Raw genomic sequence first — 21,770 nt, forward strand, 5'->3', positions numbered from 1 at the left:
TGAACCTTGTATATAAAGCAAAAGACAGAGTCCAGAAGAAAAATAACAAAAGGATTTGTGCTAGCTGAATTCAAAGTTTACTATAAACCATGCCATTGGTAAGAGAAGATTCACAGACCAATAGTATGCAACAAGAGCCCGGAAATAAACCCATATCTTCAGCTGATCTTGGACAAGGAACTAAGGCAAGTTAATAGATCGAAGCCAGTGTTCACAAATGGTGCTGGTAAAACTAGTTATTCAAGTAAGCAAAATGTGAGAAAATAACAGAAGAGGAGAGAAAACAGAAGAAGAAAAGGCAGGGGAGGAGAAAGGGAGGGAAGAAAGAGAGGGGAAGGAAAATGGTTTCTGAATTCAAATCCACTCACATCAGAAAGTGGAAAGAAGGAAAGAGGAAGGAAGGGAGGAAGAGAGGGAGGAAGGAAGGAAGGAAGGAAGGAAGGAAGGAAGGAAGGAAGGAAGGAAGGAAGGAAGGAAGGAGGAGGGAGAGGAAGGGAAAAGAAGTGAAGAAAAGGAAGAGAAAATAGGACTCACAATGCATTAAAATTAACTTAAAATGGATTCCAGGCCTACATGTAGAACATAAAACTCTAAGACTTCTAGATTATAGCCTAAAAGTAGAACTAGATGGCCTTGATTTGGAGATGAATGTCTTGATCAAAGACTGATCCATGAAAACTATTGACTGAAAAGAAAACTGACTTAAAAGAAAAGTAGAACTTACTAAATTTAAAAACCTCTGCTCTATTAAGAGAAGAAAAAGAAGCACCTACACATTGGGGGAAAATAGTTGCAAAACAAAGAATCGGGGTTCCAAATATTTTTTAAAATACTCAAATTCAGCACTCAGAAAACTCAATTTTAGGGGCTGGGAATATGGCCTGGTGGCAAGAGCACTTGCCTCGTACACATGAAGCCCTGGGTTTGATTCCTCAGCATCACATATATAGAAAATGGCCAGAAGTGGCGCCGTGGCTCAAGTGGCAGAGTACTAGCCTTAAGCAAAAAGGAAACCAGGGAACAGTGCTCAGGCCTTGAGTCCAAGGCCCAGGACTGGCAAAAAAAGAAAAAAGAAAAAAAAAAAAAGCACCTCAATTTTAAAAATGGATGATAGACCTGACCAACTGCTTATCAAAGATACCCAAATGCCAAATAAGCAGAGAAGGCTCAATGCCCTACTTTATTAGGGACTTTCAAATTAAGTACACCTATTCCAATGGCTAAAATTCAGAACATTGACAGAGCAGGTGCTGGTGGGTGCAGAGCTTATTGTGCACTGTAGTGGAAGTGCCTACAAGAGACAAGTTCTTTGGGAAACACTTGGCAGCGTCTTCCAAAAGTAAATTTACCCTTACCCGTGAAGTAACAAGCATGCTCTTTGCTGTTTACATGGGTTGAAACCTGAACATGAATGTTTGTGACAGCTTATTCATAATTATCCTAAAATAAGCAAATGCAAAAGACAGAAATAGTGCTGGGAAAATTGGGTCTTCCCAGGCAGGAGGATGGTAGACTACCTCTCACCAGTTACACAAAAAATACACCTCAAAATAAGTCAAGCATGAGGCTGTAAAACTACTAGAAAAACAGGGAGCTGGTGGTTCATGCCTGTAATCCTAGCTACTTAGGAAGCTGAGATCTGAGGATCGTGATTCAAAGCCAGCCTGGGCAGGAAAGTCCGTGAGACTCTTATCTCCAATTAACCACCAGGAAACCAGAAGTAGCACTGTGGCTCAAAGCAGTAGGGTGCTAGCCTAGAGCAAAAGTGCTCAGGGATAGTACTCAGACCCTGGGTTTAAAGCCTCATGAACCACCCAGAAAACAAAAAAAAAACTGTCAGGAGCCAAACTTGCAGCTAAATTCTTCCTGACCTCTGGAAGTGTTTTCAAGGACATGCAAGGACATGGCTTAATGGAAAATCGGAAATGCTTCACTATGTCTGCCATGAGTCCATTCTTATGTTAACCAAACTCATCCAGTCTTAGCTACCATCAGGTATTGCTCTGGGGTCCATTCTTATGTTAACCAACCTCACCCTGTTTTAGCTATGTCGGGTATTGCTAACTCCAAGCCTTTTTGTGTTCTGGAATTTTAAGCCTATGCTGTTTCCCGGTTTTCAAACTGTATATATCCTGGAAGTTAAGACTAAACCTGGCTGCAGTCTTGAGTCACAATCTGAGGCTGCAGACCTCCCGTACCCCATCTTTGCCTCTTGTCTTTTTTCTCTTGTCTTGTATTTTTTCCTTTTCTTTAATCCTCGCCCCCCTCATTCAGGATTCCCTTTTCTCTGCTGGCTGGCTAGGCAGAAATAACCTTGCTAGAAGAAAGCATAGGGGAACACTTCAAGACATTAAATAGAGATTTTGGGGGGTGGGGGGAGGGTATAAAAACCTCCAAATCACAGGAAACAAACATCAGAGTTAATCCACAGCCTACAAAATGGGAGAAAATATTTGCAAGCCATATATCTGACAAACACTATCCAGAATATATGACATGCAAAAAATTCAATTGCAAAATAAATAAGCAAATAAATAGATGAACATATAAACAAATAACATCAGTAAGACTAAGAGATGGATCAATTTGTTTTTTTTTTTTTAAAGTATGCCAATGACCAACAAGTATGTGAAAAAAAATGTTCCATATCACTAATCACCAGAGAAATTGTGGTAATACGGCTTTTTGTTGCTGTGATGAATACCTGAGAGAAATAATTCAAAGGAGAAATAAGATAATTGTGGCTCTCAGTTTTGGAGAATCCAACTCATGGTCTTCTGGATCAATTGATTCTGGGCCTTTTGGTGAGGATAGGATGAGGTATGGTGGATCAGAGATGCTCACCTTGGGTCAGCTAGAAAACAAAGACAGAGGGGGCTGGGAGTATGGCCTAGTGGCAAGAGCGCTTGCCTCCTACACATGAAGCTCTCAGTTTGATTCCCCAGCACCACATATATGGAAAACGGCCAGAGGGGGCGCTGTGGCTCAGGTGGCAGAGTGCTAGCCTTGAGCAAGAAGAGGCCAGGGACAGTGCTCAGGCCCTGAGTCCAAGGCCCAGGACTGGCCAAAAAAAAAAAAAAAAAAAAAAAGAAAAGAAAACAAAGACAGAGACAGACAGACAGACCTGGGACAAGCTATGCTCTTCAAAGGCAGAGTGACCCACCACTTCTGACTGTCCACCCACCACGGGCTCCATTGATGCAGTCAGCACTCTCCTGATCCAGTCACCTGGCCAAAGCCCCACCCGCTGCCAAGCCCACCTTCAACACAGGAGCCTTTTAGGGCTACTGTGAATAAAGCAAGCATTATACTTAAAACTGTTGTTTTAAGCACAGCAAAAGCCATGGGCTTGGTGAGGGTGTCTCTGCCTTGCATGTGGAATATGATGATCACATCACAAGATACGAATCTTGAAGAATCCAAACTGCAGAGTACCGTGACAAACTGTCTTAATTTTACAGAACCATCTGCTGTAGTCTGCCTCTTAAAGGCTTGTGTGAAAGGCTTGAATCCTAGTTTGTCACTGCTGAGAGGTGATGGAACCTTTAAGAGGTGTGGCCAAATGTGGCTACTCAGGTCATCCAGGCCCACCCTTCAAGTGAGATACAGTCTCAGAATTTCCTTCCTTCCTTCCTTCCTTCCTTCCTTCCTTCCTTCCTTCCTTCCTTCCTTCCTTCCTTCCTCTTCCTTCCTTCTTCTCCTCCCTCTCTTCCTCCCTCCCTCCCTCCTTTCTTCCTTTCTTTTCTCCTTTCTTTCCTTCCTTTACTTTTTCCTGTCTCTCTCTCTCTCTCATCTCAGAGTTTCCTGAGTCAGTTAATCTGAAATCCTAACCTCTCAATTTCAGCCTTCCATGTAGCTAGGATGAAAGATGTGTGTCATCTTGCCAAACTACAGGTTGGGATGGGGCCTCTCACTTTTCTACCTGAGCTGACCTTGAACTGCAGTCCTCCTGTTGTTAGCCTCCCAAGTGCCAGGATTACAAGTGCTGGGCCACCAATTCCTGCTTTGAATAAACCATATTTAGGGCAAGAGAGATTGACATGGAGTTAGCATTCTCTGAATATTACTGATGGCATACCCATTTGTACAACCATCTAAAAACTAACTGGACTTGGGACCCTAGGAAATTACACTAAGGAGATTATTGCAGTGCTATTATCATTGGCTAAACTGTTAGAACCACAGTGATTGCACTTTTGTTCTGCACATGGATTTGTTGAGTGACACAGAAAAGCTTTTTCTAATTCAAGAAGGTCCCAGAACAGAACCATCCTCTCTTGTGTCCCCTTTCTTCAGTCCACTTCTGAGTAAATTTTCAGATTTTTATAGATTTTTTTTACACATTTACAGATATTTCTTTGTTCACTCACTTTATGTGGGTTAATAACGGTGTTATCTATTTTAAGAATGTGGGATCTATTTTGTCCTCCTCATCCTCCAAACCAACCCCTACTAACTTGTCTTTCAGAGAATATTCTAAGGGTACGGGGAAATTTCATTACTGGTAGTAACAATGATCTGCGTTCCAGATTCAAATCTTTGTGCTCAAAACAGTTCAAAGTGTCAGATAAAGTACATTTTAATAATCTTAAAAGCATCTAGAGCTGGTTCAGTAAACAAGGCTCACTGACAGGAGTGTGAAGGATAGAAGAAGAAAGGTATCTTCTGTGTTCACTCTGTGGCCAGGGACTAGACTATGTTCCACTAAACAGTCATAGCCACTGTCAAGTGGCACTCACTCATTCTCTCTCTCTCTCTCTCTTCAATTTAATTAATTAATTGTCAAAGTGATGTACAGAGGGTTACAATTTCATACGTAAGGCAATGAGTACATTTCCTATCCAACTTGTTACCTCCTCCCTCATTTTTCTCCCACCTTTCTCCCTCTCTCTCCTTCTCTTTAATGGCAGACTCTTTTTAATATCTGGAACCCACCCCAGGATTAATTATCAGCAGCCACTACAGTAGTTCTTAAAAAAAAATCAAAGGTTACTGACTGTAAGATGGTGATGACCATGGTGGACATTTTGTGAAACAGTAATATTAAAAATCACCATTAGGACACGAACATTATGTTGTTGGTTTTTTTCTGCTAATACTGCCGGATATTTGTAAAGTTCATTCCAGGTCTAGAGTTCTTGGTTATGCACCATGGGAAGCACCAGACAGAAGCGAGTGGCTTTGGTGCTATAGCCACCCTCAGTAATGTCTTCCCATGGATCATGTGTGGGTGGCATAACTGGCTGAGCACCTGGTATGAATGAAGAAGTTGCCTGAAGTCAAGACCAAGGCTAAGTCATGGGAAGTGCATTCCTAGCCCTACAATTGGATAGGAATGGACCAATCACAATGGACATAATGGACAAAGTCTGAAGACATGCCCCGCCCACCCAAATGGCACACAGATGCCATGGCCTTGTGAAGTCAGTGCCCCATGGAAAGGGGTCAGCTGATACCTGCTCTCACCCACCAAGGGGCTTGCTAAATGGACAAAGCGGCATGGAGTCACTCCCCCCCCCCACAAGGGAGGGGATTCCTGGTTCCTCCTAGAGTCCACCACTCAGTTTCCAGAAAAAAAGGATGGATTTATTGGGGAAGTAAAAAGCAAACCGACCGGCCAGAATCGCAGCCCTGACTCTCGAGCTGAAACTGCGATGATGCACACGCCGGGTTATAAAGGCAAACATCACATAATCAAACCTGCCACACGCAGGTGGCCAATGGAGTTACAGTCTGTCTCACAGTATCTGTTTGAACCAACCTATCATTCTAGTTAGAATTGGGGCATGGATTTGGCGGGGCTCACGTGATGCAGGCGGAAACACCTACTCACGCTCCCCCCCCCCCCTCCCCGCACAGGTTTAACCTTGAACATTCCACAACTCAGGTGGTCAAGCAGTTTACACAATCTTATCACAGCAAAGGGGAACTTCTCTGGATAGGGCGGGGGAGATCTTAGTGAAGATGGAGTCAGCTTTTGCTCTCTTTAATCTGAGATGGAGTCAATATGACACCCCTCAACAGCCAGTGATGGCGCTGGCCAGATCTGACCTCCATATTACAGCCAAAGCAAATCATCTACCACTACCCTTTAGCACTCAGTCAGATAATAGCAGGCATGGTCTTATTTCATGCTGAACCTTCATCATTTCATTGACTCTGGAGTGACCTTCTGAGTTCTCTTCTAACACAGAGAGGATGGGACCTACCCTCATGGAACAAAGCATTGTGACACAGATTTTCCTTACTGGCTCTCAGTACTTCCACCGGCATATACAGATTTACAAATGCCTAGTGCGTTGTGATTATTTACTGCTAAACAATGCGTCTGAGCAAATACATTTACTGGCAAAGAGAGTACAATAAGTTCATGCCCACACATGTCAGACCCCAACCAAAGAGCAGTAGCTGGCTTCATCAAACTGGAATGGACTCACTGAAGGTATAGGTTCAGAGGAAAAAAAACGGTATCTAGCAGGTGATCCTTTCTGGATTTGTTTGAGTGTTTCAAAAGTATGAATAATTTATCAAATGAATCGTTTGCACACACATGGCTTTATGCTTTTGCAAATGTACATCAATGATGGATTCCCAGAGCAGAGACATGCATATGTGATTTTACTCAGCCTTGCCAAAATTCCCTCCATGAGGGCTGAAGTACTTTGCATTTCTGTCAATGCAGCCTAAGCAGGCCTGCTTTCCCACCGCCTCTCCTACAGGGCGTGCTGTCAAACTCTGAGAATTATCTGTGCTGCTCGTGTGATAAGAGAGGTTGGACAAATGATGACATGATTAAATTTTAAAATCAGAAATACAATTCCATTTTACAGTGATTTATTGCGCTCCTATTCTCCATTCTGCACACGTAGGCGTATACTTGTTTATTTACATTGTCTCTAGTCTCAGAGCAGGAGTATGTGAAGACAAACCCTGAAGAGTATTTGCTCTGACACCTGGAACAAACTGCTTATGCTAATCCGGCACTGGTGGGTGACACCTGCAATCCTAAGGGCTCAGGAGGCTGAGATCTGAGGATCATAGTTCAAAGCCAGCCCAGGCAGAAAAGTCCATCAGACTCTTATATCCAATTAACCAGCAGAATTCTAGAAATAGAGCTGTGGCTCAGGTAGTAGAATGCCAGTGAAATGCTGGAGTTCAGATTCCCCGAGAGACCACCAGAGACCAAGACTAATGCAAGCAGCAAAAACGGCGTTTATTTTGGGCTAGCTCGGTCCTCCACGCACTCAGTAAGCTGATGACGCTAAGAGGCCCTGAGTCTAGGCTTTATTGCTGATTTTACACTTTTCAGGGTAGGCAGGGACTTAGCACACACCATAGCATCTTTTTAGCAAATCATTACACACTGTGGGAAAATTATAAAGCATGTTTGGCGCATTTGGTGGCGGGAAGGAATCTGGAAAGGGTCATTGGTCAGATCAAGGGACCAATGCATTTAAAATTGATTGGTTAAGCCATAGGGGTGTAGCAAGGGGGATACGTGCACAGCTGCAGGGTTTTAATTAGATACTGGAAACCACACCAGGGTGGGGGAGTTCTGGAGTAACTCCAAAACTTGTTTTTCTGCTCTGACCCTTAATCAGTTTCAGCCATCCAGTCACTCTTATAGGTGTTTATGGTTTTTACTGGGAAGCGAGGGGTGGGGGTAAGGACTTACGGTAAGGTCAGTCAGGTACAGAATGGGGTCTTAGTACAATATGGAGTTACTCTCGTCCTTCACTCTGGATCTTCTCCAGCCTTGAGCAAAAAAGAAAAAAAAAAAAAAGCTAAGAAACAGTGCCTAGGCCCCGAGTTCAAGCCCTAGAACCAGCACCAAACATTTGTAAAAGGGCTTCTTTTGCACAGCATTTCACTCAAGGCTGGTTCAGATACATTCATCACCTGAATTTTCCAAAAATCTTTCCCCAACAAGGACAGGTCAGAATCACTGATAAAAACCTGCCCTAACTGAATTGCATTTGCTTATTTTTTTGTATGTTGATACTGGGGCTTGAACTCAGGGCCTCACACTCTTAGCTTTCTCTCAAGGCCAGTGCTCTACCACTTTTTGCCATACCTCTACTTCCAACATTTTGCTGGTTAATTGGAGATACACATTTCATGGACTTCTCTGTCTAGGCTGGCTTTGAACTCTGACCCTCATCTCTCAGCCTCCAGAGTATCCAGGATAACAAGTGTGAGCCACACAAATACACACATGCCCAGCGAAGGGTAAACTGGCTTTTTTTTTTTCTTTCTTTCTGAGACTGATCCTTGATCTGCACAGGAAGATAGTGCCTTGGGGGGGGCCGGGGCATCCACTAACTACTCAAAACCTGCAAGGAAGTGCAAGTTGCAGACTCCATTTGGCCTTGTCACTTATTGCTGTGAGAGGAACTATTTTCCCTTTGGTTTATAAACAGGAAAACATTACCTATAAATGTGTGGGTTCAGCCATCTCCCATCCTGATAGAAGGCATGGATTTGCTGGGTACCAGTTCTTAGATAGAAACTGCTTGGTCAGTGGGTGTTTGGAAACGTTGGAAGCCGGAGAGCTTCGAGTTCCCCAACGTTTGGGATCTGCTGCATGGTCTGAACAAGAAAGTGGCTCAGAAAGCAGAGCCCATGAGGATTCTTCCCTAGTGACTTGGTTTGCTCTTGGATCTGTAATTGGAGTCTCTGGTCCAGAGGCCTGCCTGGGGATGGCGTGAAGTGGCGTGGGGATTCCAACATATCAAGCCTAGCCACTTGTTCCAAACAAAGCAAACAGAAGTAATGTACAGGCGGGAAAGGATTTTAATCTAAGGCCGAGAGAAAGTCCTTTGGGCCCATTTTGGGATAGCAACATGAGCTTTATGTGTAAATAGAAGATGAATTGGGGCGGGGGGGGGGGGAGTCAAAGCTGAGCATCTTAGAGCAGTCGTAGTTGAAGGGTGGTTTGGCTGCACGTCTCACCTCTGGTTGTGCAAGGTTTCCTGAAGACATCCTAATTGCTTCAGAGTGCAATCCGGCTCCCTAGAGCTGATGGCTCCTACTTCAGGGTGGTTCTTTCTGCAGGGTGTAATATGTTTTCAAGGCCCCACATTTCCTAGAATCCACAATGAATGTAGGTCTACGACATCCCCCAGAGACTTTAAGGTGCCTTTTGAAGGGATCTGGAACTAAATACAATAAAAAGCTGCCAGAACCATAACCCAGTTAGACTTATCTTTGTGCCTCTGGCCCTAAAAGGGGATGAGAGAAAGGTTGGGTAACACCAGTTTCCAAACATTCTTTGAATGATTAACATGCCCATGTGCAGAGTAAACAGGTATCCAACCCAAACTTTCAAGACAAAGGAAACCAAAGCACAAGGAATGCAGGGGTCATGGAAAGTCTCTTGGCAGCGATCTCCCAACTCTGTCTAAGAGGAGAAGCTCTAGGCCTGTCAACTGAGCAAAGCCACTCCCAGGTTCACCACTAGTCCAAGGCGTATATACGTGTGTGTGTGTGTGTGCGTGCATAAGATGCTGTTCATTAATAGAAATGCCAGCCTTTGTCACACGTGGATCTCCGATTATTGTCTCTGGATTTGGGTGGTTTAAAAAAAATGCAGCAACGGTACTCACTGGACACTATATTGAAAATAATTATACAACTTGTGGGTGGGATGGGAGGGAAAACTGGGAGAGAGGGAGGGAAGGAGTCACATTATCCAAATACACGCATTACCTGACTTCTGTAACTGTAACTTCTCTGTACATCACCTTTATAATAATAATAATAATTTTTTTAAAAAACAGAAAACAAACCCCTATTTGCTTCTATTAAAGATACTTAAAAATGCATCACTTAAAATTAACCTAGTTGTAAATATTTTGTAAGATTACTTGTTATTCTCTCCTTGGTTATTATTAAAGGTCATTTTTGGTGAAATTGTTGGTCACTTTTTAAATAAAACTATTTTTTTAATAGAAAGGAAAAAAGAAAAGAGAAGAAAGACCAAACAGAAGAAACAAAAACAAGAAAGAAGAGGAAGGAGGGAAGGAAGGAAGGGACGGAAGAAGGAAGGAAGGAAGGAAGGAAGGAAGGAAGGAAGGAAGGAAGGAAAGAAGGGAGGGAGGGAAGGAGGGAGGGAGGGAGGGAAGGAAGGAGGGAGGGAAAGAACTGAGTTCTTTCTAGTTCTGACAAGGCTATGGCTAAGTCCTGTCTCATGTTCTTATTTGCATTGCTTCTTTGCTTTTTATAATTTTGACTGGTATGTACAAGTCCAACTCTGGTGGTATTTAGATTAAATTTTAGATTCGATTTTTAGACTAGGTAAAAAGAGTTTCCAACCCCCAAGATGAAAAGAAGATATGCTGAAATTTTTAGACTTACCCTGCCACATGCCTTCGGGACCTTCCTACCCACCACACATTATATTTCATTGAATATATATTTGAATTCATATGTGAATTTGAATTCATAAAGACTAGCTATTTGGACAAGTATAGAGGCTCACTCCTGTAATCCTAGCTCCTCAGGAATTGGAGATCAGGAAGAACATGATGGGAAGCCAGCTCAGGAAAAAAAGAGTTTTCAAGTCTATCTCAACTAAAAAATACTGGGTATGGGAGCCCATGCCTGTTATTCCAATTATGCAGAAAAGGGCAAGTGGGAGAAATCGAAATCTAAGAAAGCCCAGGCCCAAAAAACTGCTATTCAAACATAACACCCCCCCCCCACACACACAGAATAGAGGCGCATCTGAACATGACAGAGGTATTCAAGTGTTGAGACAGATCCGAAGAAGGACAGACAGACATGGAGACAGGAACACTGAAAATAATAAATATGAATGGGGCCAGATGCAGAAATCAGAACCAGTAAGGGAAAAAATGGAGAAACCTGAGCAGCTATCTCCCTTCCCCTTGCCCTTTTACGTGTTAGGTTCTAAGAATGGCAAGAGAGAAAGAGCTGTCTGCCTCTGCCCTCTTCTTTGAGACACTAAAAAGTGGCCAGCTTTTCAGAATTGGGTAAAGAGACAGAACGGGAAGACACATGGCTACGGGGAGTCCTGTAACCCACCAAGTGTCCCTGTGTTTAGGGTTAGATCTGGATTCCATTTGAATGATCAACAGCCCTCATCTTGTCCATGCCTTCCATAACAGGTTCACCTGAAACCGTTGTCTGTGATGATTAGAGCCCCAGCTCAGAAAGAAAAAGGCATCATTTTGATGTTTATTCCCATTTCCTGCCTGGAAAGCAGGAAACATCTCCTCCTATTTCTTTATCATTGTTAAAATTTTACCTTGTAAGACTCTCCTGCTTTTCTTTCTTTTCTTTTCTTTTTTTTTCTTGGTAGCACTGGGATTTGAACTCTGAGCCTCCCACTTGCTAGGCAAGTTTGCTACCATTTGAGACTTGAGCCACTCCATCAGCCTCGAGACTCTTTTGTTGTTGTTGTTGTTGGGCTTGGGGCTTGAATTCAGGGCCTGGGCACTGTCCTTGAGCTTCTCTATGCTCAAAGTTAGCGCTCTACCACTTGAGCCACAGTGCCAACTTCTGGCTTTTTCTGTGTATGTGGTACTGAGGAATCGAACCCAGTGATTCACTCATGCTAGGCAAGCCCTCGACCACTAAGCCACATTCCCAGCCCCAAGACTCTTGCTTTTGTAAGAACCCTTGAAATACTTTTCATCATAAACATGAAGGTGCTGTGATTTATTTATTTAGGGGACTTGGGATACTGAGAGACTCCTTTGTCTCTTCTTCTTAGGCAACAGACACACTCAGATTTTAACAAGATCAGGAAACATAATAACTTAGTTGAAAAGATAGAGTTGACATAATCCTAAAAGAATTACAAATTAATTTTTAAACAGAAGTGAACATTTTAAACAATATTTTAACTACAAGAGCTATAGGAAAATTAATTACCCTATTCTACCTAAAAGACAAAAAAGTTGAAAATATCAAACTTGCAATATGTGTAGTCTTTTAAAAATCGCATCTTGCTAAAAACTTGAGGCAAAAAAAAAAATAAGACAAACATAAATGGCAGTTAAACTCACTTGGTTAGAGTTACAATTTTAGACTTTAAAAAGACAGATATTGGTGTCATGTGAGTCTTTCAAATTTATTAATGCAGCTTTATAGAATGCCTTCTGAAAGGTTCCCTAATTTTTCTGTCAAGTAAATCTTAAAACAAATTATTGTGAGCTAATATCAATTTAGAAACCTTACATTTGCTTTAGGAGAGAAGAGATGAAGATGATGAAGATGATGTTGATGATGATGGCTTAAGCAAACACTCGCTGTGGAGTCTGGTCTCCCCCTTCCCAAATCTTGACTTGAAAATGTCTTAATCTTTTTAATAGGACTGTGGGTGTGGCTGGTGTGGTAGAGCATTTGCCTGGCAAGCATGACACTCTGAGTAACCACAATGCCATCAAAATGGAAACAATAAAATCCCTAACCTTGGGGCTGGGGATATGGCCTAGTGGCAAGAGTGCCTGCCTCATATACATGAGGCCCTGGGTTTGATTCCCCAGCACCACATATACAGAAAATGGCCAGAAGTGGCACTGTGGCTCAAGTGGCAGAGTGCCAGCCTTGAGCAAAAAGAAGCCAGGGACAGTGCTCAGGCCCTGAGTTCATGGCCTAGGACTGGCCAAAAAAAAAAAAAATCCCTAACCTTATGACTAAACGATCATGGCTTTTCTTTTGGTATGAACTCATAGTTATAACAAATATTTATTTATTTTAATTATATACCAATCACCAGATCTCTTTAATGTCCTCCAATTTTTTTTTATTAATTTGTAACTACTGTGCAAATTATTTTGTTTACCAAAAAAAGAAGAGAAGGGAAAGAGAGGGGAAGATTGATCAATGAAAATGAAAGTTCATCTCAGAATCATTGTTGCATAAGTTAAATATTTTAGTGCATATAGTATATACGTATATAGAACGCATAGTATATACAGTATAGCATACATATAGCATAATAGGGAATATCCCTATTAATAATTCTGTACTCTCTAGCTTAGAAGAAACATAGTCATGTTGAAACAAAGGGGCTGATAAAATAATTTTATTTATTTAGTAGTTATTAAAACATTTCCCCCTTAGATTTTAGACTTAAATATTCTTTTTTTTTTTCCAGTCTTGGGGCTTGGACTCAGGGCCTGAGCACTGTCCCTGGCTTCTTTTTGTTCAAGGCTAGCACTCTGCCACTTGAGCCACAGCACCACTTCTGGCTTTTTCTGTATGAATGTGGTACTGAGGAATCGAACCCAGGGCTTCATGTATGCAAGGCAAGTACTCTACCACTCGGCCATATTCCCAGCCCTAGACTTAAATATTCTTATCAATTGGAAGAAATGGTGATATATTTATGAAATAAATGAAAGGCCTGGAATACATTATCTCTTCTTTGCATATTTAAGAAGCAAATCCAACTACTCTCTTGCCCTAGTTGAACAAGGAAAAAATCTCTCCATTATTTCTCTGTGTTAGGAGATGATTTGTGCCCTGTTAGTTCCTTTGTAGAGGATGAGTTCATCTCAACTGGTCTGAAATAACCTGATTTTGAGGACCAGGCTACTCTATTAACAAGGTAAATAATGCTACATACCACAAATCTGTGAGTTGTTTCAAAGCCATAGGTACAAACTAGCCCATCAGCACTGTTTCCTATGGGTCATTGGATTTACAATCTGCACGTGGATTTCATGGGGTTTGGGATACATAGAGCTAATCCCATGCAGTGGACGAATCTACTTTGATGGTTATTCACTCACTAGAGAGCAGGCTCTGGAGTGCTCACTACCACAGTATTCACACATCAGTGGTGGTTCAACACCTGAAGACACAGCATACTCACACCAACTCAAAGACGAAAGGTAAGCCTGCACCTGGGCTTTCTGTAACCCCCAGTACATCTTCTCCTGGGACTGCTACTGCATTCATTCTTTGCACTAAAGTTGTTCCATGCATATAAACTGGGTCCTATGAATCCTACCAGTAATCAAAACTGACAAGAATCAATGCATCCTTTGAGCATATTCAATGCATTTGTTACTCATGGTTTACACATAAGCACAAAAATGTGATTTTCAAGCAAGCCTTGTTATCATTTATTCAAATTTACTCTTGATATATTAGCCATTTTCTTCAAGCTTAATTGATAAGAGAGCTAATTTACTTGACCTTAACTGTACCTGACAGTTGGCCACAAAACACAAAAAGGATTCAACCAGTTTTCTTCTTTCTTTCGTTCATTCTTCTTTTCTTTCCTCCTCTTTGTCCTCCTCCTCTCCTTCCTTCTCCCTCCTCCTCCTTTTTTTCTTTTTGCCCATACCGGAACTTAAATTCAGTGCCTTGAGCTCTCCATTGGCTTTCTTGCTCATGGCTGGCACTCTTACTACTTGGGTTACACCTCTAGTTCACCAGTCTAGCTGAGAACTACGATCCTCCAGGTCTCGCCTCTTGAGTATCTAGAATTTCAGGCTAGAGTCACAGTTGCCTAGGGTAATGCTAACAGTTCTTTTCTACTGTTATCATTCTTTACCTATTTTTAGGATGGACTGAATTTTTTTTCTCAGTGTTATTAACAAAATTTGAAAAGTTTATCTTTTATTTAAAGACCTCATTGTTAGCCAGGTATTGGTGGTTCTGGCTTGAAATCTTAACAACTCAAAAGACAGAGGCTACGATCTGAGGATCATGGTTCAAAGCCCGCCCAGGAAGTCCATGAGACTCATCTCCAATTAACCAGCAAAAAGCCAAAATTAGAGCTGGCTGAAGTGATAGAGTGCTAGCCTTGAGCAAAATAAGCTCAGTGACAGTGCCCAGGTCCTGAGTTCAAGCCCCAGGACCAGCATAAACACACACACACACACACACACACACACACACACCCTAATTGTTTCTGTTTTTCAATGCACAGAAAAAAACCTCAAGATAACAGATATCCTAAAGATTGTCAAACTTTTCAGAGACTCTAGAGCTTCTAGAATTTTAAAATATTGTGCATCCAAGTACCAGTGGCTCCCACCTGTAACCTTAGCTACTCAGAAGGCTGAGATGTGAGAGTGAAAGGACCTTGGAGTTAGAGTTCAAAGCCAGCCTGAACAGCTCCAATTGACCAGCACCAAGCTGAAAGTGGAAGTATGGCTCAAGTGGTAGAGCACCAGCCTTGAGCAGAAAAAGCCAAGCTACAGTAAGAGGCCCCAAGTTCTAGCCCCAGTACAGTTTCTTTCTTTCTCTCTCTTCCTCTCTCTCTCTTTCTCTCTCTCTCTCTCTCTCTCTCTCACACACACACACACACACACACACACACACACACACACACACCCCATTGTATTTCCCTTAATGACCCCAGTAATAGAATTAAGGAGTTTCACTCTGATCCCAATCACTGTTCTATGGTAAGTTTATATGAGTAAGTACCAATTTTAACTTTGCACAGGTACATGTGCTTTTATCCATATGCTCTCCAAGGCATCTTTCCATTGTCACAACCTAGAGATTTAGTCTTCTGAAAGAGAGTGAAAACAAAGAAAGATGTGCTCTGAGCTCTAAGTAATAAAATCTCATCAGGTATTATGAGTCAACAGCTGACACTGTATGTCATGAAATTATAAGATAGTAGTCTTTGGGTTCATATCTCCAGTTAAAAAGTCAAACATCTTATAGCATTTTATCAATATCATTGGATTTATCTTTTACTGGTAGTTCACAAATTCAGAGTTCTTTGAAAATAATTGAGCATTTGCCTAGCAAAGGAAAATCTCTGAGTTTAAACCCCAGTATTTAAAGAAAAAGAAAAAAGAAGGAAGGAAAGAAGGAAGGAAGGAAGGAAGGAAGGAAGGAAGGAAGGAAGGACAGGAAGGAAGGAAGGAAGGAAGGAAGGAAGGAAGGAAGGAAGGAAGGAAACGAGCTAATTGAAGTAGGCAATCATCAAAATAGTTGATCCAAAAATCTTTGTAAGAGATCATCTAAAAGATGCATTTGCTGGGCTCAAGGAGTTTGCCTAAAGTCTCCTGACTTGGTACTTGTGCCCTTTGTTCTGAGCTCTTCTCTGCTGGAATCTCTTTGCAATCACTTTTGAGTTCCAGGACAAAAAGAGACTTACTATTCAGCATTTTGTGTGGAAGACAAACCACTCCTCAAACAGGCAACGTCTTCATCTCATCATCCTAAAGAAAACAGTCAAAAAGTCCGGAGACTGCTGTATTTCCGTTCTGTTCTAGTAATAAAGTAATGATTTCCCTGAAACTTCCGTAAAGACAATGACTGAGCTAATGGTCAACTAAGGTGTTCCTGGAACTTGAGATGGTTTCAACTCTGCATACCTTTCTCACTTCCTGTCCCTAGTTCTCCCAACTGAACCTGAAGCCAATGTCTACCTTCCCAGAAGTTGGCTGAAGGTGTGATGAAGTGCTGTCTTCTCATGGCTGCTATGTAATTAAATTCTTCTTTGTCGGCTCTTCATCGTGTCTGTTTAATTGGCATATGGGAATGAGTGGCTGGACCTAACTTGGTACTCTCTGTATTTTAAACATCACTCTTCCATCTTTTTTCCCCCCTTTCTATTCTCCAAGCCCTAGATCCCAAGCAATCCCCTGGTTGGTGCTGTGGCATGGGTTAAGAGGAGTTCTCAAAGGTCAAAAGTACTGAAAGGAAATCTTCCAGTCTTTCCAATGGAGCTTTTGTCCCCAAAGGATGGATCCACTTCCAGTGCTTTCATGAGCTCCCGCCTTCCATTGTATGGCCCAGGATATATATGCACTTGTGGGTGGGCATTGCTGAAGCTGGAGCTTTTCAGATGGAGAATCGAAGTGAGAGTACTGAGGAACTAGAAAGTGACAAGAAGATTGCTGTAATGGAGGGCCTGGGGGGGAAGTAATCCCCAACAAAGTGTCTATGGACTTTTAAAATCACCCCGACTGCCGCCACCAAACTGCCCATGTGTTTTCATCGCATCCTGTTCAGCATATCAAAGACCAAAGCATGGAGCTGGGAATATGGCCTAGTGGTAGAGTGCTTGCCTCATATACATGAAGCATTGGGTTCAATTTCTCAGCACCACATATATAGAAAAAGCCAGAAGTGGTGCTGTGGCTGAAGTGGCAGAGTGCTAGCCTTGAGCAAAAAGATGCCAGGAACAGTGCTCAGGCCCTGAGTTGAAATGCCAGGACTAGCAAAAAAAAAAAAAAAAAAAAAAAAAAGACCATACAATGAATAGACAGATAGACAAATATCTCAGTCTCAGACTGCCCATCGGGTGGTGTGTATGCAGGGTGGATCCAAAAGAGTACTGCAAAGTTCGAGAACCAGACAGAGTGGAGCCCTATTACTACAGGTCGCAAGTAGGATCTTTTTGTTGTTGTTTCTTAACATTTTTTTTGTTTTCTTTAATGTCATTTTTTTCTTTATTATGTTGTGAATTTCATCAAATATAACCATCCAGGACTTTTTTTTTTTTTTTACCAGATCAGGTAAGATTACCATAAACAACTAAGTTTATACAGACATTATTTTCAATGTTCTCTGACTACTTTACCATAATTCAAGTTAGGTTCTGTATATTGTCACTGTTGATATGTTCGGAAATATATAGTATAATTTATGAGACAAGCTTTAGACCCAAAAGTCTTACTTTAAGTCCTATGTCTGTGGGCAAGCCAGCTTATCAAAACCTTGAGTCTACAACCATGAAGGACTATTAAACAACATACCCTGCCTATTTTACAGGGATGCTGTGTGAATCAATTCAGTCAATGTATGTAAAATTTTTTAAAGTCTATAAAGTACTTAGAATGACAATTACAGCTCAGCCAGTAAAGTTAGCCACCAGAATCATACTCATGCCTGCTGTAACCAGAAGCTTTTAAATGATCAAGCTTAACAGGGGTCAGGTAAGTAAATGAAGGCTATTGGTCACAGTATGTTTCTAGCCTACTCTACTGAGTCTAATCTTTAGGAAGACTTAATTTATTTTAAGGGAGAAAAAAAGCCTCAGTTAATATATCTGTTAGTGTCTATACAAACAAGATGCAACCACTAATTCAAAAATAGGAGGGGTTTTCCCCCTGAGAAAAGTGCATTCTTTAATAGAACTATATTTGAGTAAGAACTCTATACAAACAGCATACCTTAACACAGCAGAGTAAGGAAGAACTGTTTTACATTACATTGAACACTCAGGTGATTTGCAAGTTATCCCTCCCTCCAACCAAATACTTGTGTGTGTTTTTTTTAAATATGAATTACAGATGTTGCAGTCAGTTCTGTATATGCTATCAATCCGTTTTTACGTGTAGTCATGTGAAGCACACCTGTTTGCCAATGTTGTCTTTGTTTTGGAGGAGTTGGAGTAATTGAATTACTGTCTGCTTTTCTTTTCTTTTCTTTTCTTTTTTTTTTTGCCAGTCCTGGGGCTTGGACTCAGGGCCTGAGCACTGTCCCTGGCTTCTTTTTGCTCAAGGCTAGCACTCTGCCACTTGAGCCACTTCTGGCCATTTTCTGTATATGTGGTGCTGGGGAATCGAACCCAGGGCCTCATGTATATGAGGCAGGCACTCTTGCCACTAGGCCATATCCCCAGCCCTACTGTCTGCTTTTCAATGTGTCCACCAGCCATTCCATTGCCTCATCGAGTCCAGTGACTTGGGTTGCTGATGTTTTGAATATCTGCCATTTTTGACCCTTCAAGGCAGGAAACGCAAGTGAATTTGCCATCTCTGATGGTGTCATCATGGCCTGCTCCATGTCCTGCTTATTTGCAAACACCACTAAAATGGCTTTTCTCAGCTCTTGTCCCTCCAACATAGCAACTAATTCTGATTTGGAAATGCCAATTCTGTCTCGGTCACAACTGTCTACCACATAAATGACTGCAACTGTGTTTGAATAATAACACCTCCAATATGGCCTGATACTTGTCTGTCCTCCTAGGTCCTAAACTTGGAATTTAAGGTTTTTCTATGTCACTGTCTCTACATTAAATCCAGTAGTAGGAATAGAAGTAACGACTTCTCCAACCTGTAAACGGCATAAAATTGTGGGTTTTTTCCTGCACGGTCTAATCCCCAAATCAAAATCCTCATTTCCCAGGTTCCAAAGAGACTGGAAAAAATACTTGAGAAAAAGCCACCCATGGTGAACTGCCTGTCCGCCCTCGCCGATCCTCACAGTCCGGCCTGGGCTCGACCTCCACTCAGTTGCCTCGGTCTCCTCCAGCTGGCTCGCCTGCAACTTCCAAGTCGGACTTTCAGGCGGAGGGGGAGGGGTGTTCAAGTAGGATCTTGAGACCTACAATGTAGCCAGATGGACCATCTCCTGAAACAAAAATGTCTGTATAGTATAACATTTAAACGGACTTGGAGTCTTACAATCTAATACTCAGAGATCCTCAATATGATCTAAACTGACATCATCTGTGATCAGCAAGGAGAATCTACATTTGGATGGAATACAATAACCAAGACAGCCCAGTGCCGAGGAATCACTGGAGCAGGCCTCTTTGACATGAAAGCAGCTGTTGTAAAAAGTTTCTCAGTGCATTCTCGAAGCCTGTGTGAACATATAAAACTTCTGCAAAGAAATACGACAGTGTGTGTGTGTGTGTGTGTGTGTGTGTGTGTGTGTGCGCGTGCGCGCATACACCAGTACTGGTGCTTGAACTTGGGATGTTGAGCTCTCGCTTGGCTTTCTTCCTTGTGTCTAGTGTTCTACCATGTCAGGCATACCTACAATCTAAAACAGAACATATTTTCCATAATCTAAAAGGGACTTTAGAAATGTGAACCATCATAACTGAAATAGAAAAACCACCAAACATAGCAACATGCACACGAGTGGAATTCCAGGGTAGAGAAGGAATAAAATGGAAGAAATGACCTACAAATACTTTGCTTTTGGATACTGTTATTATCTCTAAGTAGTTATACAAAGGGGTTTCAGTTCAACATTTCAACATGTTATTTATGAGTATAATGCACTTTAATGTCACCCTGTCCATTATTCTCCCCAAATACTTTGTATGATTAAAATCATGAGAGAGATGAACAGATACAACATAGTCAATTTGCCAAGACCCAAAGATAAATAATCAAGAAAGCAAAGTACAAGAGATGCTCTGGAAGACTACCACTCATGCTTTTCTTTAGAATCCAGAGAGGAGAAAGCAATAGAATAACAAGAAGTGCTAAAAGGAAAAAGAATTTCCACTAAGAATTCTGAATCTGGCAAAACTGACCATTAAAAATAAAAGAGAAACCAACACATTCACAACTTACAGAAGAAACAAGCAAACATTAGTAAGAATGTCCTGCAAGAAATACTAAAGGGCAGTTAGTTCTCCAAGCTGAAATGAAAGGAAGTCACTTGAAGAAACAACAAACAGTAAGGTTATTTGCAGGTATACATATAAAAATCAGTAATACGAGCCAGGCACTGGTGGATCACACTATAATCCTAGCTATTCAGGAGCCCAAGAGTTGAGGATCACAGTTTGAAGCCAGCTTAGACAAATCTGATTATCTCCAATTAACCTGCCAAGAGCTGGGAGTAGAGGCATTGCTGAAGAGATATTGAATAAGCACTAAGCAAAAATGCTAAGCAACAGCTCAATACCCAGAGTTCAAGGACCATTACTGGTACACACACACACACACACACACACACACACACACACACACACACACACACACACAGTAACACTGCATATTTTATCTTGTAATCTTTTTCTGTGTGATCTTTAAAGGCAAATGAATATTTGTAGATTTATGTTAATGTATCCACACCTATGCCACCACAATTTGTAGCAATAATAACATAAAGGAGGCCGGCTGTGGTGGTGCATTCCTGTAATCTCAGCTACCCAGGAGGTAGAGATCAGGAGGGTAGCAGTTCAAAACTAGCCAGGATCAAGTTAGAAAGACTCCTCTTAGTGAAGGCATAGTGGTTCACTCTTATAATTGCAGCTGTGCAGAAGGTATAGTTAGGAAGGTCGTAGTTCAGGGCTCGCCCTGAGCAAAAGTACAAGATCCTAGAAAAATAAAAGAGGGATGGAGAAGTGGTTCAAGTGGTAGAGTGGTACTGAGTTCAAATTTCTGTAACACACAAACACATACACTATTCCAAAAGTTTCACTCCCTGGTTCTTGGCCCTGCTGCTTTGGCATCATGGTGAAAGTTCACGGAAGAGGAAAGAAGTTTATCAGAGCACCCAGGAAGCAAAGAGAGACAAGAAGAGCTAGGTCCCTAGATCTGTCCCAAGGCAGACTTCTTGTGACTTGACTTTCTTCTATGAGACCCCACCTTTTAAAGGCCCCATCTCCTTCCAATATCAGCAAGATGAAGGTGAAACCTTTACACACATGGGTCTTTGAGGAACATTCCAGATCCAGACAAGATGCTCACCTGTAATCCCCAGAGAAACCACAGAGCTAAATAGCCTCCACATTCCAGCTTTTAAAGCCACAGTCCGTAGTGTGAGGCTATAGTAGTAGCACTCACAGAAAACACTCATTCCTAGTTTCATTCCCTGTGATTTCCATTGCTTACAGTCCAACTGTGACCTGAAAAGGTGAAATGGAAAATTCCAGAAAGAATTCATCAGTTTTGACTTGCACCACTCTAAATAGTATGTTGAAATCTTGTGCCACCCCATTCCATCCTGTCCAGTATTTGAACCAGCCTTCTGTCCAGTGTTACCACACTGATAAGTTGCCCACCTACCCCCAGAGTTTGGGTCTGGACTGTCCCCCAGAGGCTCATGTATTAAACACTTACTAATCA

At 41.8% G+C, this 21,770-nt stretch overlaps 1 protein-coding gene and 1 pseudogene across 1 annotated transcript in view; both read right to left on the reverse strand.

Moving 5' to 3' along the window:
• Positions 1–15,264, reverse strand: part of Creb3l2 (cAMP responsive element binding protein 3 like 2) — a 133,378-nt gene extending 118,114 nt beyond the window's left edge. The window contains exon 1 of the mRNA XM_048340286.1: positions 15,236–15,264. The gene's annotated coding sequence lies outside the window, so the exon portion shown is untranslated. The remainder of the gene's footprint in view (positions 1–15,235) is intronic.
• A 3,312-nt stretch (positions 15,265–18,576) lies between these two features.
• Positions 18,577–19,172, reverse strand: LOC125345883 (annotated as a pseudogene).
• Positions 19,173–21,770: the final 2,598 nt, after the last annotated feature.

Source organism: Perognathus longimembris, chromosome 2 (genome assembly GCF_023159225.1).
Source record: "Perognathus longimembris pacificus isolate PPM17 chromosome 2, ASM2315922v1, whole genome shotgun sequence".
Taxonomy (NCBI): domain Eukaryota; kingdom Metazoa; phylum Chordata; class Mammalia; order Rodentia; family Heteromyidae; genus Perognathus; species Perognathus longimembris.